Here is an 18,248-nt window from a genome sequence, read left to right as displayed (position 1 = left end):
ATAGGATTTAGTTATCTTCCTAATTAGATTCATCATATAACTTTTGATTTTCCCTCCATTGTTGTAAACCAAACTAAAATCTGGGAAAGGTTTTTTTAGCCTTAGTTAGTTGAAAACAGCAAAAATACAGAAATTGGACTTAGCTGTGTGTGTGTGCATGTGTGTGTGTGTGTGTGTGCGCGCGCGTGTGTGTGTGTGTAACCTGGCCTCTTTTCTGTGAAAGTGAAACAACAACAAAAAAGAAATTCATATGGTGGAGGTTTCCAGTTAGTTGGTTCAATGTCCAGATTGAACTATTCAGTTCATAGCAAGCAATCAGTATTTATTAAATAATTTCTATTCACTAGGGCCTATAATCTAAACAATGGAAATGCTTTTGTAAGTACAACGAGTAAGTTTCTGGTCGTCAAGGATCTCAGCCAGGCTGGGATGATCACAACTGAATGTGGATTACAGTAATGCACTATGAAATCATGATAAGGGAAATAAAGGATGCTGTGGATGTGTGTTATAAGATAAGCTAACCTTGTTGTGGGAGGTCAGAGTATGGGAGACATTGTAATGGCACACAAAATGGTCCAATACTGATGGCAAAAGTGAAAGAACATGGCCTCCTGGGAGGATCAAAATAAGTGCCCTGCAGCTGTAGCATGGACAGTGAGTGCTCACAGGAGAGGATAAAGTCAGAGAGGAGGTGCAGATGAGATCCTGGTGGGACTCGTAGGTGTACTGATCAGTAAGGATAACATCTTAAGGAAAATATTTAGACCCTACCGTGTTTGAATCAATGAATTTAGGTAAGATTATTACTGAAAGAATAGGTAGTATGGAGATAACACGGGAAGCTTGATGACCTGTTAAGAGACTGTCTTTCTTGTCCAGGTAAGAAATAATGTAAAAACCTCGGAAACGGTGGTGGCCTTATGAATTGAAAAAAGTGGGTGGATTCATGAGGCTTTAAAGACTAGAAATGATGTAATTTGGCAATTAAGTATGTATCTGGAAATCAGTAAAGGAGAGGTGTAATAGTTTGCTAGGGCTGTTATAACAAAATACCACAGAATGGGCAGCTTTAACAAGAGAAGTTTATTTTCTCAGTTATGGAGGCTAGAAGTCCAAGATCGAGTTGTGGGCAGGTTTGGTTTCTTGCAATGTCTTTCTCCTTGGCTTGCAGATGGCTGCCTTCTTGCCGTGTGTTCTCTCTTGGTTTTTCTCTGTATATACACATCCCTGATGTCTCTCTCTGTGTCCAACTTTTCCTCTTTTATGAACACATCAGTTGGATTGGATCAGGACCTACCCTAATAACATATTTTAACTTAATCAACTTTTTAAAGGCTGACTACTCAAATACAGTCACATTGAGGTACTGGGGGTTAAGTCTTCTGTATATGAATTTTAGGAAAACACAATTTAGTCCATAATGCTCCATACTCTAATCCTTCAAATTCAAATAATCTGGCTAATTCAGTGAAATAATTGGCTTGGAGCAGCATTAAAATCTTTTATTTTTAAACAAATTTGACTTGGTTAACCTCAGGTAAATCACTGTACTCATGGATATAAAGAAAAATGTCAGGGCTGGCCCCGTGGCTCGCTCGGTAGAGTGTGGTGCTGGTAACGCCGAGGCCGCGGTTCGGATCCTATATGGGGGCAGCAGGTGCGCTCAATGACTGAGCGTGGTATGGACCACACCATGCCAAGGGTTGAGATCCCCTTACTGGTCAAAAAAAAAATGTCAACTAGGCACTAATAATGGGTTATTTAAAAAATCTTTATGTGTATGTATTTGTGGGATACAATGTGTTGTTCCAATAAATACGTATACTATACATTGATCTTAGCATAGCTTTGTACCTGTCAATCCACCACTTGCCCTCCCTCTGCACTCCCGTACCTCCTGACCTCTGCTAACCATTGTTCTACTCTCTACTTCTGTGAGAACCACATTTTTTTTTTTTTTTTTTTTTTGTCGTTTTTTCGTGACCGGCACTCAGCCAGTGAGTGCACCGGTCAGTCCTATATAGGATCTGAACCCGCGGCGGGAGCGTCGCTGCGCTCCCAGCGCAGCACTCTACCAAGTGCGCCACGGGCTCAGCCCGAGAACCACATTTTTAAGCTTCCACATATGAGTGAGATCATGTGGTGTTTGTCTTTCTGTGCTTGGCTTACTTCACTTAACTTGATGGTCTCCATCCAGTTCCATCCATGTTGCTGCAAATGTCAGTATTTCATTTTTTAAAAAATAGCTGAATAGTATTTCTTTGTGTATACCACAGTTGTTTTATTCATTCATCTGTTAATAAGTATTTAGGTTTATTCCATCTCTTGGCTATTGCAAATAGCGTTGCAACAAACATGGGAGCTCAGATGTCTCTTCAACATATTGATTCCATTTCCTTTGGGTATTTGCCCAATAGTGGGATTGTTGGGGTATAGGGTGGTTAGATTTTTAATTCTCTGAGGAACCTCCATACACTTTTCCACAATGGACATATCAACTTCCACCCCCACCAACAATGTAGGAGAGTTCCCTTCTCTCCACATCTTCACTAGCATTTGTTACTTTCTGTCTTAACAAAATATCAACACTGGATGACTAAAACCATGTGAATTTATTTTCTGACAATTTTGGAGGCTAGAAGTCAGAGACGAAGGTGTCAGTAGGGCTGAGTTCTTCTAAGGCCTCTCTTCTTGGCTTGCAGATGCCATTTTTTCTCTGAGTTCTCACAGGGTCTTCTCTCTTAGTGTGTGCGCTCCTGGTGTCTCTCTATGTATCTAAATTCCCTGTACTAATAAGGACACCAGTCAGATTGAATTACAGCCCCATCTAATGGTCTCCTTTTAACTTAATCACCCGTTAAAATAGCCTTATCTCCAAATACAGATACATCTGAGGTATTGTGGGTTAGGACTCCAATATATGAATTTTGCAGGGACACAACTCAATTCATAACAGAAAGATCACATTCATTGACAAGCATTATATGCTATTAAGGTTGAGACTGCAGCAACATGTGTATATTTATAAGCATCCTTATTTAAAAAAAATAGTTGAATGTAATACAACTGAATTAAATATACAGAAGAAGAAAGAAAGTAAAAACTGAAAAAGAAAATAAATCCATAAGATTACAATATTACTTAAGAGTTTATGCAGAGGACTGAACTTTCAACTAAGCAAAACAAAGGAAGACAAACGATTAATACCAACACTTGTTTCATCCATACAGTGGTGACTAGTGTGTGTCTTTCTACCAGCAAGACAAAGTTTGTATCCAATGCTATAATGTTCTATGTATCAAAGATGATATTATTTACCTCTTAACCACCCTCGAAAGTAATTTAAGACTTAAAGTATTTCTACAGGATTACATGTGAACAATATATAGAAGAACATTAGCTTGTATAATTAGACTCTTCTAGCTAATCCACTGCAATTACAATGAATGGTAACATTTCTCTGGGGGTAGCACTTTACTTATCCTACCTGCTTTTGCATATTATTTAGTAAGCCAGATTATATAAATGCATTTGTAAAGCCTCAAGTGCCACACAAATGCAAAATATTTGAGAGGATGTTCTTGTAACTACTAACAGCTGTTGAGCACCAGCTTTCTGTCAGGAATTCTGTGTGAGACGTAGGTAAAGACGATGGTCACTGTCTTGGAGGACCTCAGGGAAAGCCTTCTGAACAGTACAGTAAGTGCTGCAGGGGCAAGCACAAGATGCTGTGGAACCACAGACAGCAACCACCCAGCCTAGGTTTTGAGAGGATGTGCAGGGCAACCTACAAGTGATGACATCGAGGCTCAGATCTTAAAGGAAAGGGTTAAACAAATAAAAAACAAGGGTGAAGGAGCACTCCAGGCACAGTGGACAAAGGAACAAGGTACAAGAGGTGCCACTGAAGAAATTGATTGAGAAAAATTACCAGGGAACCCATAGCCCTTGGTTCTAAACCAGCTCTGACACTTTCCGTTGTAAATTTGGGAAAGTGAATAAAACCCTCTGAGCCTCAGTTAGTCTATCTCTGAAGTAGTAGCTATTATATAGTTCCTAATAGGTGCTTGAGAGCATATGAAAATGAAATAAGATGAAACATGTAATCTACATAGAACAGCATATAAGCAAAGGTGCAGTACATAGTAGCTCTTACTAGTATAACACATTTTGAGATATCAAACTTGTAGAAACATTCTTACTAGCAGTTCCTTATTATTCCGAGCACACTCTTTACCACATAATCCAAAATTGCATAAGATATAAGCATAATCCAAAAGAATTTGGAAATATAGCCAATTATTTCATTTGTGGAATATTTACAGAAAGCTATGAAGATAATACACTTTATGAATACTATTTAAAGTCCTGGTTTTCATTAGTTGCTTCTAATCCTGTGCAAGTGAAGACTCCTTGAAGTTCTTTCTGGTGAGATTCAGAACCAGTAAATAAAAGGGTACCATTGCGGCAGGTTGCCAAAAAAAGCTGGAAGGACATCTTCAAAGGTTTTGGTCCTCAGGTCCTCAAAGTAGAGTTGGTTTTCTGCAGCACAGTCTAGTTTCTATTGTAAATATTTCCTCAGAAGGATTACAAGGTTAAGCACAGAAGGCAGATTATTAATGACTTTCAGAGGACATTGCCACTCTTATGTGGGTCATTCAGTGAATGATCCCTACCCTAGCAGAATGCTTTTTATTCAAAAAGAGTGCTCAGCCTGCACTCTGGTCAGGACGTTTCCATCTCACCACAATGCTGCTGTGTTCTTTCATCAGTAGCTGTTTCCTTTCTGGCTCAGTTCCAGTGCCCGAAGAACCATTGATCACCCGTGAGAGGAGGACTTTGATGGGTGGCCAAGGCCATGCAGAGGTTTGTCATGGATGATTTGGTTTTGAAGTAGAGTTTATGAATGACGAGAAAAATAAATAAATAAGTAACCCACTTAGACCTGATCTGCCTTTTGGTCTGTGAGTGGGAAGCCAAGAAAGAAGGAAAAGAGCAATTAAAAAAAATAATGAAAAATACATATTTAGAGAATGAGATGTTTCTAACAGAGCTGCTTATTGTACACATTGGTTCCTCCCTCCCTCTCTAGCCTAATCATGCCATGCTGAATCTGGAAACTTCATATCCAACAGTAGAAAATTATTGGCAGTTTCCTGGAGACGCTATGCTATTTAATACCTTCATGTCTTTACAAAAACTCTTTCCTTTGAAAGGAATATCTTTCTTGCCCTCCTCTCTGTTCTGATTTCAGCTATGAAGGTCTCCCTTATTTCTCTTCAAAAAGCAAGACTAATAACTTCTTCCTTGCCCACTCTATAATATTTTTCTCCTGGAGTCATCCTTCTGCTTGATCTGGGTCTATGTACCCCTGTAGGCATGGAAAGGTCCCAGGAATTCATATGGGAAGGCTAGCACATTTTTATTTGTTTGCCAATTATACTGGGAGATTTTAGGATAAAAAACTATCTATAAATTAGAAGAAAAAGATATATTATTGTATTGATATTTTTTTCTTAAAATATCAAACTGTTCCTTAAAAATAATTATTCTTATGGCCATCTCTTAGGGATTCTGTCTTCAGATGTTTCTATGTTTTCTGTTCAATTTTGGTGCAAAGTTTTGAGAAGCAGTGTTGGAAACTTCTGTGATTGCACATCTCCCCTTATATTTAATTCATTTGTTCCTATGTCTGTGTAAGTGAGAATACCAGAGAACACACTGGATAAACGCATCTAGTGTTCTTCATCAATGCCCTTAGCAGCCTACAAACAGAACAGAACCTAGTGTCTCTCAGATTAAACCAAAATGAAGCATACAGGCTTTTCTCATGCATAGTAAAATAAAATGACATTGGATAACTTAGTTAATAAAGCTGTTCTGTGAAGTGCTAAATGTGGATGCAGCATAAGAATAATAACAGACAAAACTGGTTTATACAAGAGTCTATCACCATTAATCAATATTGCATTGACACTGATTTTCACAAGGTAGACCTCAGAATAATTTGTGAAACATTAAAGAGAGGTCAGATTTGATTAAATCTTATAAACTCTCAGGGCTTGATGTGGACTTAGAAATCATTTGGTCCATGGAAGGTAAATGTGCATGTGTGTTGTCACTGTCACTTCCTAACACCCTGGCAGACATCATTAATCAATATGAGACCACCCTTCACTGAGCCTACCTACAGATGCTGAAAATTTCTTAACCATTACTCTAGGCAGGCACAACCAGTCAAAGTGATCTTGCAAAGAAGACTTAATCTATCTTTGATTGAGTCCAACCTTAAATACAAAGAATTAATGTCCTCAGTAATACTGAGCAAGAGGACATCTGATTGAGCACCTCTAAGATGAGACATTCACTAAGTAGCCCATTTATCATATTCTGATTACTTAATCACTAATGAACATGTGTCATTAATAAGAACTGCATGCATTAAGCAAATCCTTGACACCAAATATGGTAATCCTTACAATACTACCAAACACAAACAGAAATTATTAACTCCATATTATAAATAGGAAAACAAATCAGATTAAGACAAAGGCTGGGAACAGACAGCACATTATTTGTCTTACTTTGTGTTTTAAAAAGAAAATTGAGCCAACATTTAAAAATCAGAAGATTTTGCATAAAAATTACGGATTCACCACTTTTTATTTAAAAATAGGAATAAACCTGTTTTCCACGTGGTGACCATTGGCTCTTGGTTCACAGCAGCTGGATCCTGTAGATGGTTTTTACTTGAAGTTTTCCAAATTCCCCACAATGTTCACAATTCACCAATGTGCATTTTCATTCCTGCCTGCTTTACTCGTGTTACCTGTGGGTCCCTTGTAAGCATTTGAGCTTACATGACTTCTCCAAGTTCCTCGAAACTAGTATGGCTTTTATTGGCTTTTTGCCACTGCATGCCTTTCCCTGTCATTTCCATATTGCTAAAACAATAAAAATTGGCAGAGGCTCGGAGAGACTAGGATTCTGGAGATGGGAAAACTCTGGGGAGTTTATCTTACTTGGCAACCACCTGAACCCTGGGACATTTGCAGATTATTTTTCTAGCCAGGAGGCTGAGAATCCAGGTTTCCACCCATAAAAGACGGCTAGTAGGAATTTATAAAAAGCAGCAGAACTTAAGGCAGAGAACTGGGTGGTCTTACTAAGTTAATTTTCTATTCCATAGCATACAGTCTACCAGACTGACATTTCAGCTTACCATATGTTGACTCTCTGTTCTGCATGCATAAGTCATAGTGGTCTCAATAAAGTTTCGTTGCCTTATAATGATGTTTTGATAAGTTTACTTACCTTTTTGTCATCCCTTTTCTCTTTACTTGTTGCCTATCCCATTAACTGACACTTAGTCAAAGCTTAATAAATGCTTGCCAAATTATTTAACTGCATCAATGATCTGCACCTTAATCTCTACCTTCATGGTCTCTTACAAATATGCCATTCCACTCCCCTTACATAAGATTATATGTAAAATACCAAGTGTAGACATAGAATAGGTTGAGGCTGGAATTCTTGTCCCTACACATATACGTACAGGGTATAGTTAGGACAAAGATAAAAGAGAGAAGCAATTAATTATATTTAGGGAGCAGAAGGGGGTATGAGAAAATAGCAGTGAAGAAGTGATGCTTCTGTTGGACCTTGAAAGATGAGTAAAATATCACCAAGGCAAGACAAAATAAAAAGCACTCCAGCCACAGGAAGCCATGAAGGCACAGAAGTGAAAACCACCATCATGCTAGGAAACAATCAGTAATGTCATAACAGAACATACCAGGGGGAGATGTGGCTGGAGATGTGGCAGGAAAGGACTTTTAATACTCATTAATGAAAGGGAGGCAAGAAGGACAGGAAGAAAGGAATGAGGGAGAGTGGTAGGGGGAAGGGAGAGAGAGAAGAGGAACATTGTCAGAGGCATTATCAGAAAGTACATCTATGAATCTGGCACTCATATCTTTCTCTAGACTCAGATTCAGAGAGAAAAATATTTGTCCGAAGTTGACCAGTTGGAAAATAGTGAAGCTGGGGCTCCACATAAGTCTTTTGAGTTCGAAGCCCATGCTTATTCTCTGATGCCACCCAGCACCACCGGGATAAGAAGTCATTTTCCAAGAGAACTTCTCAGCTGATGACTTGACTCTCATTGAGACTGGGAAGTTTTGATTATCTTTGCTTACAAATTAGCCCTGTTCCTTTGCACTTAAACTTTAACCATTCAAATGAAGTAGTTACCACCTTATTTTGGATCCCTTTCTCCTACTCTCAAAGCACTTGAGAAAGCCCGTGTAAGAAGGGACAATTCAACAGATATTTACTGAAAACCAGGTCTAATTATAATCGGACCTATAATTTTGGCAAGGCACATAACAATTTGTCTTTCAAGGTTTTTCATTTATCAAAATATGTTTAAGGAGAGTCAATGCTGAATATCTAAGCACAGAGGATGTGCTGGAATATTAGAAAGATCTGGGTTTGAATCCCCACTTGCCGCTTTCTGCCTGGATAATCTTTACTGTCGTTAACTTCCCTGACGCTTGAGTTTCTCATTTATTAAATGAGGACAATCATACATTCACAAAGCTTTGCTATGAAGATTAAATATGATCAGTGTTCAATATTCCTACTACAGTATCTACTATAGGATTTTTGTAAGTAAAAGGTACAGTTACTTTTCACCTGCACTGAGCTTCATGTGAAGGAAAAAATAACCTCCACACTCACTGACTTCAGTCATGAAACAGATACAAAGCAACTGGGCAGCTTTGAAGAATTTCCCAGGATGGTTGGGGCAGAAGTAGGAAACCCCCTCTACTGCATGTTTGAGTACAAGACCTCTATTCAGAGAAGTTCCACAGAGCTTTTGAATAATACATTATTTCCATTATTTGTACTGCACCCATTGTAAAATGCTCCACCCATCCCACCAACCATGTCTGAACTCTCTGCTAGTCCACACTTGGTCATTGGAAGAAAAGAAGGCAGAATCTTTTCTCTAATGCAACAAATCTGTGCTCCAACTTCACAGACAATCATACATCTTTCTTATAGATCTCCAGTCACATTTGTAAATGTACGTTTATCAGTGTTATTGCTCAGTTAATATCTATTACTTACATTATAGTGTAAGCTTCAGAACAAAGTCTGTGTCAGTGTTGGGCTCAACATTTTGGTCACTAATACCTAGCAGAGTATTAGCATATAGTAAAAGTCTTACAGCTGTTGAAGGATTAGGCTCAAGCCTCAGTGTTATCATCTGTAAAGGTGAATAAAAATACATATCACAGGATATGTGGAGGATCAAAATATAGAATGCATGTGAGAACACTTTCTAAACTAAAATGTCATGTAAATCTCAGATATTGTTTAATAATTTTTTTATTATTTAATTAAAAAATGTAGGTTAGAGAGACACGAATTTGGGAGTATGAAAACAATCGACTAGATGCTCCCAATTTATCTCCCTTTTCCCAAGAACAGAGGCAGATTAAATTTCCGAGAACCCTTTGTGGTTCTGACTACTTCTAGACAATGGGGTGTAAACAGAAGCGATAGGTGCCACTTCCAAGCCCAGCCCTTAAAATTTTCACAGGGTCTTCAGTTCATGGCCTCTCCCTGTCCGCATGGCAAAAAAAAAAAAAAAAAGGACCTGGAGATGGTAGTTACATGATAGAAGAATTGTGGACCCTTGTGTTTGAGGAAAATGTCCTAGGAAAGCAATCTAATCTGCCACAAACTCTGACATGAGGGAGAATTCAACTGTTTTATGTGCTAAGTCTGCAAGATTTCAGAATTGTTGGTTGTGTAACCTCCTACAGAAATCAGTACTTTAAAGTGGAGCACTGCCATGACGAAAAGATAAAACAAATGGCATTTATTACACAGTAAGAGGTGGGCATCAGGGAAGCTGACACAGGTGAGAAGGATGAATCTCCAGATCACGCAGCTGTGAGAAATTGGGTTTTATTCCCTCCTGCAGTCGTTTGGGATACAGGCAGCATGCCTGGTCACAACAGCTGTACCAGAAAAGCATGAGAAGTGGAACCTTAGTGGTATGTGTTGGCTACTGATGGCTACTTTTGGCAAGATATAAGATATGAGTTCAAGGAAGAATTTGACACTGCAGGCAGAATTATAGCAGAATAGAGAAAGTCCAAAAATTCAAGGTTCTTTCAGGGCTGGAAAAATTACCAGATTCTAAACTTATGAAAGTAAGATATTAGGTTTTTAAAGAATTTGAACTGCAAAGTCCAGGATAAATTCGTCAGTTGAATGAAGAGAGTCTAGCAATGATAAATTCAATTCAATCCCGATAACCTCAAGGTAGCTGTAGTTAAGGCAGAGACGTGGAAAGAAATAAAGCAGGTCTGAGAACTATGTGTAAGAAAGGACATGGGGTGTGGTCATGGAACTGATGGGGAAGTATAGAGAATGGAAGCTGTGAAGGTGATGAAAGAATTACATTGCCAGAGAGATCACAAACTCACTCAGAAAGACTTTGGCCCTTTGAGACTTGAGGCAACCTGTGAGATCCTAATCCATCATGAGCAGGAGGCAAGTCTCGAAACTCCTAAGAATGGTATGCTCTCTGACACCCACTTCAGATGTCCCCCTAAAGAGCAAAGTCAGAGCCTAAAAAGGAACTTTCTTCACTCACTCAGACTGGGGGGACTTCATAATATTGGTACTGTGGAATTTCAGAACAACTATGACCAGTGTCATAGCTCAGGTTTCCCAGGACACAGACTCAGAGACCCTGAGATATGTGTGCACAGGGCTATTTGGGAAGTGCCATTGGAAATACCACTTATTAAGGAGTGAGGGAAGAAGGATCAGGTAGAGGGAAAAGTTGAACCGGTAAAGTAATTGCAACAAAGGACTCAGCCAATCCTATAGGAGTTCAGGAGCCTTGAGAGCCCTTCAGAGTTGTCCCAGTTGAGGCAAAGGGGTATGTCTTTGTGCCCCACATTAATCAATGGATGCAAGCTGTGCAGAATGGATCATAACCTTGATCAAGGCAGTTTCCTTCAGATGGCAGTTCCTGGAGGGGACTCAGCTGTGAGCCATCAGCAGCCAGTATACTCTTGGCAGCTGGGGAGATGAGAACCTTCGTATTTTTCCTCTTCATAAATTAGCATATACAACATCATCATCACGTGCCTATTCTCCTACTGTATATTGGGTTTTTGTAGCCAGGGAGGGTGTTTGGAGTCAGAAAACTTATATTCATGGGTCATCAGATGGTGATGACACACATCTGGACCTAGTGGACAGGCCTGCATGTCATCTGGAGATCTGTGTCTTTTGAGCAGGACATTAAATTGTTCCCTGTGGGGAGGAGGCAAGCGTATTTTATACTTAGGAGGAATAGTATGCTTGATCCTTGGTGACCAGACAGAATTGATCAGAGACTGACATAATACTCTCCAATCCCATTTCCCCTCCATGGGAACAAAGGAGAACTTCATCTCCAGCTTCCCTTGCACTTAGATTGTATCTAGTTATGGCCAATAGATGTGGACATAAGAGAAGAAGCTGCTTCCAGGCATGGTCCTGAAAATCTCCCACAAGAACCTCAATCTGCCCTCTTACCGCATCTGTGAAGCTGGAAGCGACAGACCCCAAGTTGGTAGATCTATTTTACAGGCTACAACATGATTGAGCCAAATTATAGAAGGAACTGGAATCCCTAAATTACTCTTTGTAGGAGAGTCAGTCAACCCACAGTGGACTGTGATATGAGGGAGAGATAAACTTTTGTTGTGTTAAATCACAGAGATTAGGAATTGTGTGTTAGCTGTAAATAGGAATAACCAACTTAAATTATGCAGAAAACTTGGTTTTATGTATGTCCCTGAAGTTAGGACAGTGGATAAGAAGAGTCACAAAAAGAAAACACTTCAATTTCAAGGAAAACATTAAATTGAAAGTGAGGAAAACAATGTGGTGTCTGAAGATGTTTTTAAAAGTAGGAGATAAAGAAACATAAGTTTTAGCACCTTCATAGGCCTTAAATGCCAACACAACAGTTTAGATTTTTACCTATAGATCACTTCCTGAACATGGAAAACCAGTGTTCTATAGGCTTCAAGAGCCTTTAATATGCTAGGATACATCATTGGTACGCCCAGCCCCCCATGTCTCCCATCCCTACCTGCTTCCTCCCACACTCCCACAGCCTTCCAGAACCCCAGCACACAATATAAAGGCTTCTCTAAACATTTTTTTTTTTTCATCTGGTCAAGGAAAATACACATTTCCAAGCATCTATACAGTTCCAAAATCTCATCTATACCAGCATTCCTTGAAAAACAGCATGGAACACATCTTTATAGGCCATAAAGTTGTTTTGATTGCTTCCATCACCAGAGAGGAAAGATAAAGCAAATGGGTGCAGGGAGTGTGTGTTCAGCAGATAAAAAGCCTGTGTTCATTTTGCTTTCTGCTTTTCTCAGTGCTGAACCTTATTAGCGGTTGAGAGCTTCGAGGCATCTCTAAGGGGAAAGTGATGCCTCCTCCCTGAAATGCAGCAATTCCAGTTATGGCTGCTTATCAAGAATAACAAATAAAAGCTTCCCGTACTCCATCTCAGTGGCGGTGTCCCCAAGACACAAGTGTAGTAAGTACTGCACAGCTAGGAGTCACGTGTCACTGGAATTTTACAATTTTCAAGACCAAAGCAGGTGTTTAAAATAATCTGTTTTGCTCAAAAACCTGGGAACAGGAGAAAGGCACTGTTTCTCTGCTTTCAAGAATCAATTGCTCAGAGGGGGAAAAAAGTAGATTAAAATTTTATGCCATAATTTTGCAATTGATCATTAGTGCCACAGAGGGCATAGTACAAATTTATTTTCCAACCACTGGAAAAAAAGATGTCTTGAAAGAGGATATTTTTAGCATAATAAGTGATTATGTGGTTATATATAGATTTTGTTTCACTTTCTTTCAACTGTGAATGCGATTATGTTCTTATGCATGGGAAATTTGCATATAATGTGTGCTATTTGTATCATTGCCAAAGCATTTGAATTCAAACTCAAACTGCTCACTGAAGTGGGACTGAAGTCCTCTGAGATAAATATACTTATCTTTCATTTCTTAAGGCCCGAATTCAGGATAATATCTCCCTTCCTCCCCAAATTTGCCCATCTGGCAAATTTGCCAATAATTATCAAGTTCTTACTACTAGGAAAAATAGCAATTGGATTAAGCATCAATAACCATGGTCTGCAGCCTTAGAGCAAAGAAAAGAGCAAACCAGAAAATGTTTCTGACTTCCTACTGTGTTCCAGTTTGAACCCAATAAAAAACAACAAAAAAAGTTCTCGCTTGTGAAACTTTGTAGAATGTCAGCAGTAGAAAAGACTTTCGTATTTTTTACCTGAAATATTATTTACACAACATAATTTACATAACATAAAATTCACCATTTTAATGCATACAACCCAGTTGTTTTTAGTATATTCACAAAGTTGTGGAATTATCACCGCTATCTAATTATAGAGCATTGTCATCACTCTAAAAAGGAAGCCCGTACCCATTAACACTTACTTCTCATTCCCCAATCCCTACAGCCCTGGAAACCACTGATCCCCTTTCTGTCAGTCTGGATTTGCCTTTCCAGATATTTAATACAAATGGTGTCGTATGATAGTGAATCCTTTTGTGTCTGGCTTCTTTCAGTAGCCTCACTCTTTGGAAAAAGTAGCTGGGACCTTGGAGAACAAACAAATTGCTCATGTCATGTGAATTTTTCTGGGCACATCCAGAATAGGATCTACTTTTTTATGAAAGCTGGATTTAGCAGAATACCAGCTGAGCACTTGCTGGGCACTCTATTCTCAAAGGGGCTTTCCACCTCATTGGACATATCACCAAATAGAATCCTGTTCATTATAATGCCTCTAAGAATGCTCTACAAGGTTGGAAAGAAGACTTTGGTAAGCTCCATGGGGTTTAAAAGGAAATATGAGCTCACTGCCTACGATGTTCAAATCACAAAATATGGTGTCCAAACTGCCCTATATTGAGTATGGATTTGGTAAAGCACAAGGCTCTCGTGTTACTGAGTTAATTATAAGACCGGGGCTGAGTATCTCAAAATAAACTTTAAACAAATGTGTAACAAATATATGAGTATTTATGAAGGAGTGCCAGAGCATTAGCCTACCCATGCTCTCAGCATTTCCATTCATCTGTCACAGAAAGGCCCCTGACTCTAAGACTGAGTCCCTCTCAGTTGAAATTTGTACAATATAGATTTAAGTTTTGGTAAAAATCCGTTGTCCCTGGGATATTCTCTCACTAACTTAAATCCTGTAGTGATTTTACCATTTTGTCCCATGAAATAAGCCCACTTCCATTTTTATATTATTACAAACTTTCTTACTTTTTCAGTTGTCTTACTCCATCTCAGAGTAAGGCCCCAATCCAGGAGATTGCTTTACAATCCATTCTATTGTAGCCTAAGTTGAGTTTCAAGTCCATCAACTAAAACAGCCTGTCTTCCTAAGGCTCCAAGCATATCCTCTGCCCCCAACTCCTGAATCCACCCAGGGCCCGGTTTAAAATCTTAAATTTCTGCTTTGCTATCCTGGGATGTAGCCCGCTTTCTAAACATGATGACTTTACTTCTAGATAATTCCTTCAGGAACTTAAGGACTGCAGTCTGACTCCTTTTATTGAAACTCTAGGGATCTTGAGACCACAGTTCTTCTGCACCCCTATATAAACCAAGATACTTCCTAAGCACATCATTAGTCAGGCATTGATTATTTCCCCAAATTTCCAGTTCTAAGCTCCATTGCTGGAAGAACATGAAAATGGCAATACAGTCCAATGCTTTGAAGCTGAATGTCCAGGATTTGTAGCTCAGGATTAATAGCAATATGACTTTACCCAAGAATCTTAACTTCTCTGGGCTTCAGTTTTTTCATCTGTAAAATGGGGATAATAGTAGTTCATACCTTTTAAAGTTGTTCTGAAGACGAAGTGATTTCATATATGTTATGTACTTAGATAAGTACTTATAATATAAAAAATGTACAAAAATAACAACTATTATTTTATTTCCTGTACACTCATATGCAACATTTATATAGAAATGCTGGGTTTTTGTTTGTTTGTTTGTTTGTAACATCTTGACATACCAGCTAGGAGAAAAAGTGCTAGAATGGGAAATAGGAGGTATAGAATCTAGTTCTGCCTCTACTACTAAATAATTATTAGATACACTGAATTTTCTTACAGAGGCTAAACATTTTTCTATATTCTCACCTACAACATATACATTTGTGAATGCTGTCACTACAGAAAGTGAAGACATAAAGGTCTAAGTGATCACAGATGCCAAATTATTAGTTTCCTCATGAATGAAATGTCCATAAATGATTCTTCTGCCTAAGACTGATTAATTCTTTAGCTCAGCAGCACACATTCATCTTCCTGAGTTGTCTATGCTATTTAAAAAAATCCCCTCCAGTGTATCATTAAATGATGATGGGAAATGATGGCTTACAAAACTAAGTATATTAGAAAAGCCAGCCAAATGGGGTCTGTGTCAACTTGCTCTCTGTGGTGCTGCTAAGTCTTTTCTAAGGGTTTCTGGCTGAAAACTTCTCCGTTAAGTACTGCTCCCTCTAAAGGAGGTCATTTTGTTCCAACTTGTCTAGAAAGTAGTATGACCCAGTGGTGTAGGAAAGTCCTGCACAGTCTTGCAGTCTACCTAGAAAGTGCAATGCAAAACCTAGCCTCCCTTCCTTTATGTTCCCGTAGACCCTGTAGTATCTCAATTTTAATTATTAACTTAGTCTGTCTTCCATTTTCTGTGCTCAGATTGGGTTTTCTAAGAGAGTCAGCAGTCAGTATTTAATCAATGCCTAAAAAAGTTTGCCTTCTGTGAATACATGTGGTGAGTTAGTCAAATGCCTCTTTATCCAAGATATACATTGGTTCTCTTTTACTTATTGCCCCTTCTGCCTAAAAGGACTCCCTCTTCCTGTGCATTTAATGCTTCATCTCATGTGTCATGCTTGAGTCTCTCAGATTCTCCCTTCTCTGTGTTACAATAGTGTGTTTTCTTACAAAGGTCAAAGATTTCTCCTATGACTATTCCTATATTTTTTTAAATGATCACACTAATTTTTTTTTTTTTTAAGTAAATGATTTACTTACAGGTCTGGTTTGTTCTTTCATAGGAGATGAGCTACTCAAAGAAGATTAAAGGTATCTCCTTAATCAGTATTTTTATAACTTAGTACGGTGCCTGGCACATAACTGGTAGTCAGTGATATTTGTTGATTACAGCTGCATTTGAACTGATTTGACTGCCCTGAGTTCAAATTCATAAAGGAAATGCATTGCTTTTAAGGGTGTGTGTTGTATTTGATATGGTCGAATGAAATGGGTAAATAACAAAGGGTATGCAGTTAACTCCTCCATTGGGGAAGGTTATAAACGATTTTTATCATTATAACAAAATTTTAAAAAATACAGTTGGAAGTTTTCTTCCTCTCTGCACAAATGGAAGCATCCATTTGTCTCCAGAAAGACTAGCGTTATAGAACAAGGAAAAAAAACATGGTATTCAATTTTTGTCTTCCAGAATCAAAAGTAAAGATCAAAACCTTGCGATCAAAACCAGGTGGCAGAGGTGTGGGGAGGAAAGGGGTGAGAAGAAGGAATTTTCAAGTATCTCACTTTATACAGTAAAAGAAAATCTTAGATGTTTGAACATGAAGTATTTCTATAAGCTGTTCATAGAAAGAGCTCGAGAAATGCTTACATTGTGTAATGTTGAATATACTAGTCATCCTGATTTGAGCATCACATATTGCACACCAGTATGGATATCCAATGCTGTACCCTACAGATATGTGCAATTAATTATGTTTATAAATTAAAAAAAAAAAAAAGAACTCAGCATATGACCAAGGAGGCTTCTCCCTATTTTAGGAGGAGGTAGAGAAATTTTCTATGCCAAGGATGGAATAGTGGTTAGAAAAATTCTGAAGGGATCAAAAGTAGTAAAGGGATTCTTTTCTGTTCTTGCAGGGATTTAGAGCCCATATCACCTAAGATCTCTCCCTCTCTCTCTGATTGAAACATAACTGGTTGTACATATCTATGAGGTACAGCACTGAATATCAATACCTGTGTGCAATGTGATGCTCGAATCAGGATCATTAGTATATTCAGCACTGCACAATGTAATCATTTTTTGTGGCCCTTTACCAATTTTTCACTAAGCCCCCCCTCCCCATCCCTTTTCCCACCTCTGGTGGTCTCATTTCTGGTCTCTCCTTTTGAAAGTTTAACAAATTAGTGTAATCACCTAATATCTGTGCAATGGGTGGACAGGAGTTGCCCTGAAGACAGAAGCCGCAGACAGGTCATGTGGGCAGCAGAAAGCAGATGGGGCACTTGTTTTCCATTTCCATTTGAGGTAAAATGTTCTTCCAAAATGGGGTGACTAAAGCCAACTACAACAGTAGCATGAAAACTTCAGGCAGAGCAAGGGCTCAGAGGGTAGTCATTTTCTTGCCTCCTGTGAGCAGGACATTTGTGAATATCTTCTAGGGGTTGAAGAAGATCCTTGGAGGCACTGTCAGATGAGTTTGTGAATGCTGAGGGGCAAAGTAGCTGAGGGTGCAGAGTAGCGTTTCCAGTTTAGGATTCAAAACAGCATGTGCAGCTCGAGTATAGGATGTCCACGGCACCAGCAAGAGCCAAAGTGAATTCCTATGGAAGCTAGACTAGCTTCCCAGAAGAAATCACACAGCATCACTTGTGCAAACATAACTTTCCCTCAACAGCTGATGATTCCTCAGAGGAGTCTCTGCTCAAATACCAAGGAGATAAGTCTTCCCGAGGACAGCACAAAAGTATAGGAGCTGCTTCTGCCCAGATGCCATTGAGGGTAGGAACTGGAGAGGGGAGACTTCTCAACAGAATAGAGAAATAGCCTTAATAGGAAATCTGAATTTTGTATTTATGGATTATTTGTCCAATTAAGAGTAAGGCAAAACAAGCAAACAAAAGCATGAAAGAGATTGCTTTAAACTGGACAGAAATAGTCAGTTAAGTACCATCTCCCATTCTCCTGTCATCAGCACAGTTGAAAGCCCAGAACAAGATAGACTCTGTTTTAGACAATAAAGCTGGGTTGTTTCTTTTTTTGTTTTTTACTTTTTAAAATTTTGTTTAATGCATAAGCTTTGGCTCCACTG

The sequence above is a fragment of the Cynocephalus volans genome, chromosome 15 (assembly GCF_027409185.1).
Source record: "Cynocephalus volans isolate mCynVol1 chromosome 15, mCynVol1.pri, whole genome shotgun sequence".
NCBI classification, from domain to species: Eukaryota; Metazoa; Chordata; class Mammalia; order Dermoptera; family Cynocephalidae; genus Cynocephalus; species Cynocephalus volans.
The sequence above is the reverse complement of the archived record's forward strand: the minus strand, read 5'-3'. Positions refer to the sequence as shown.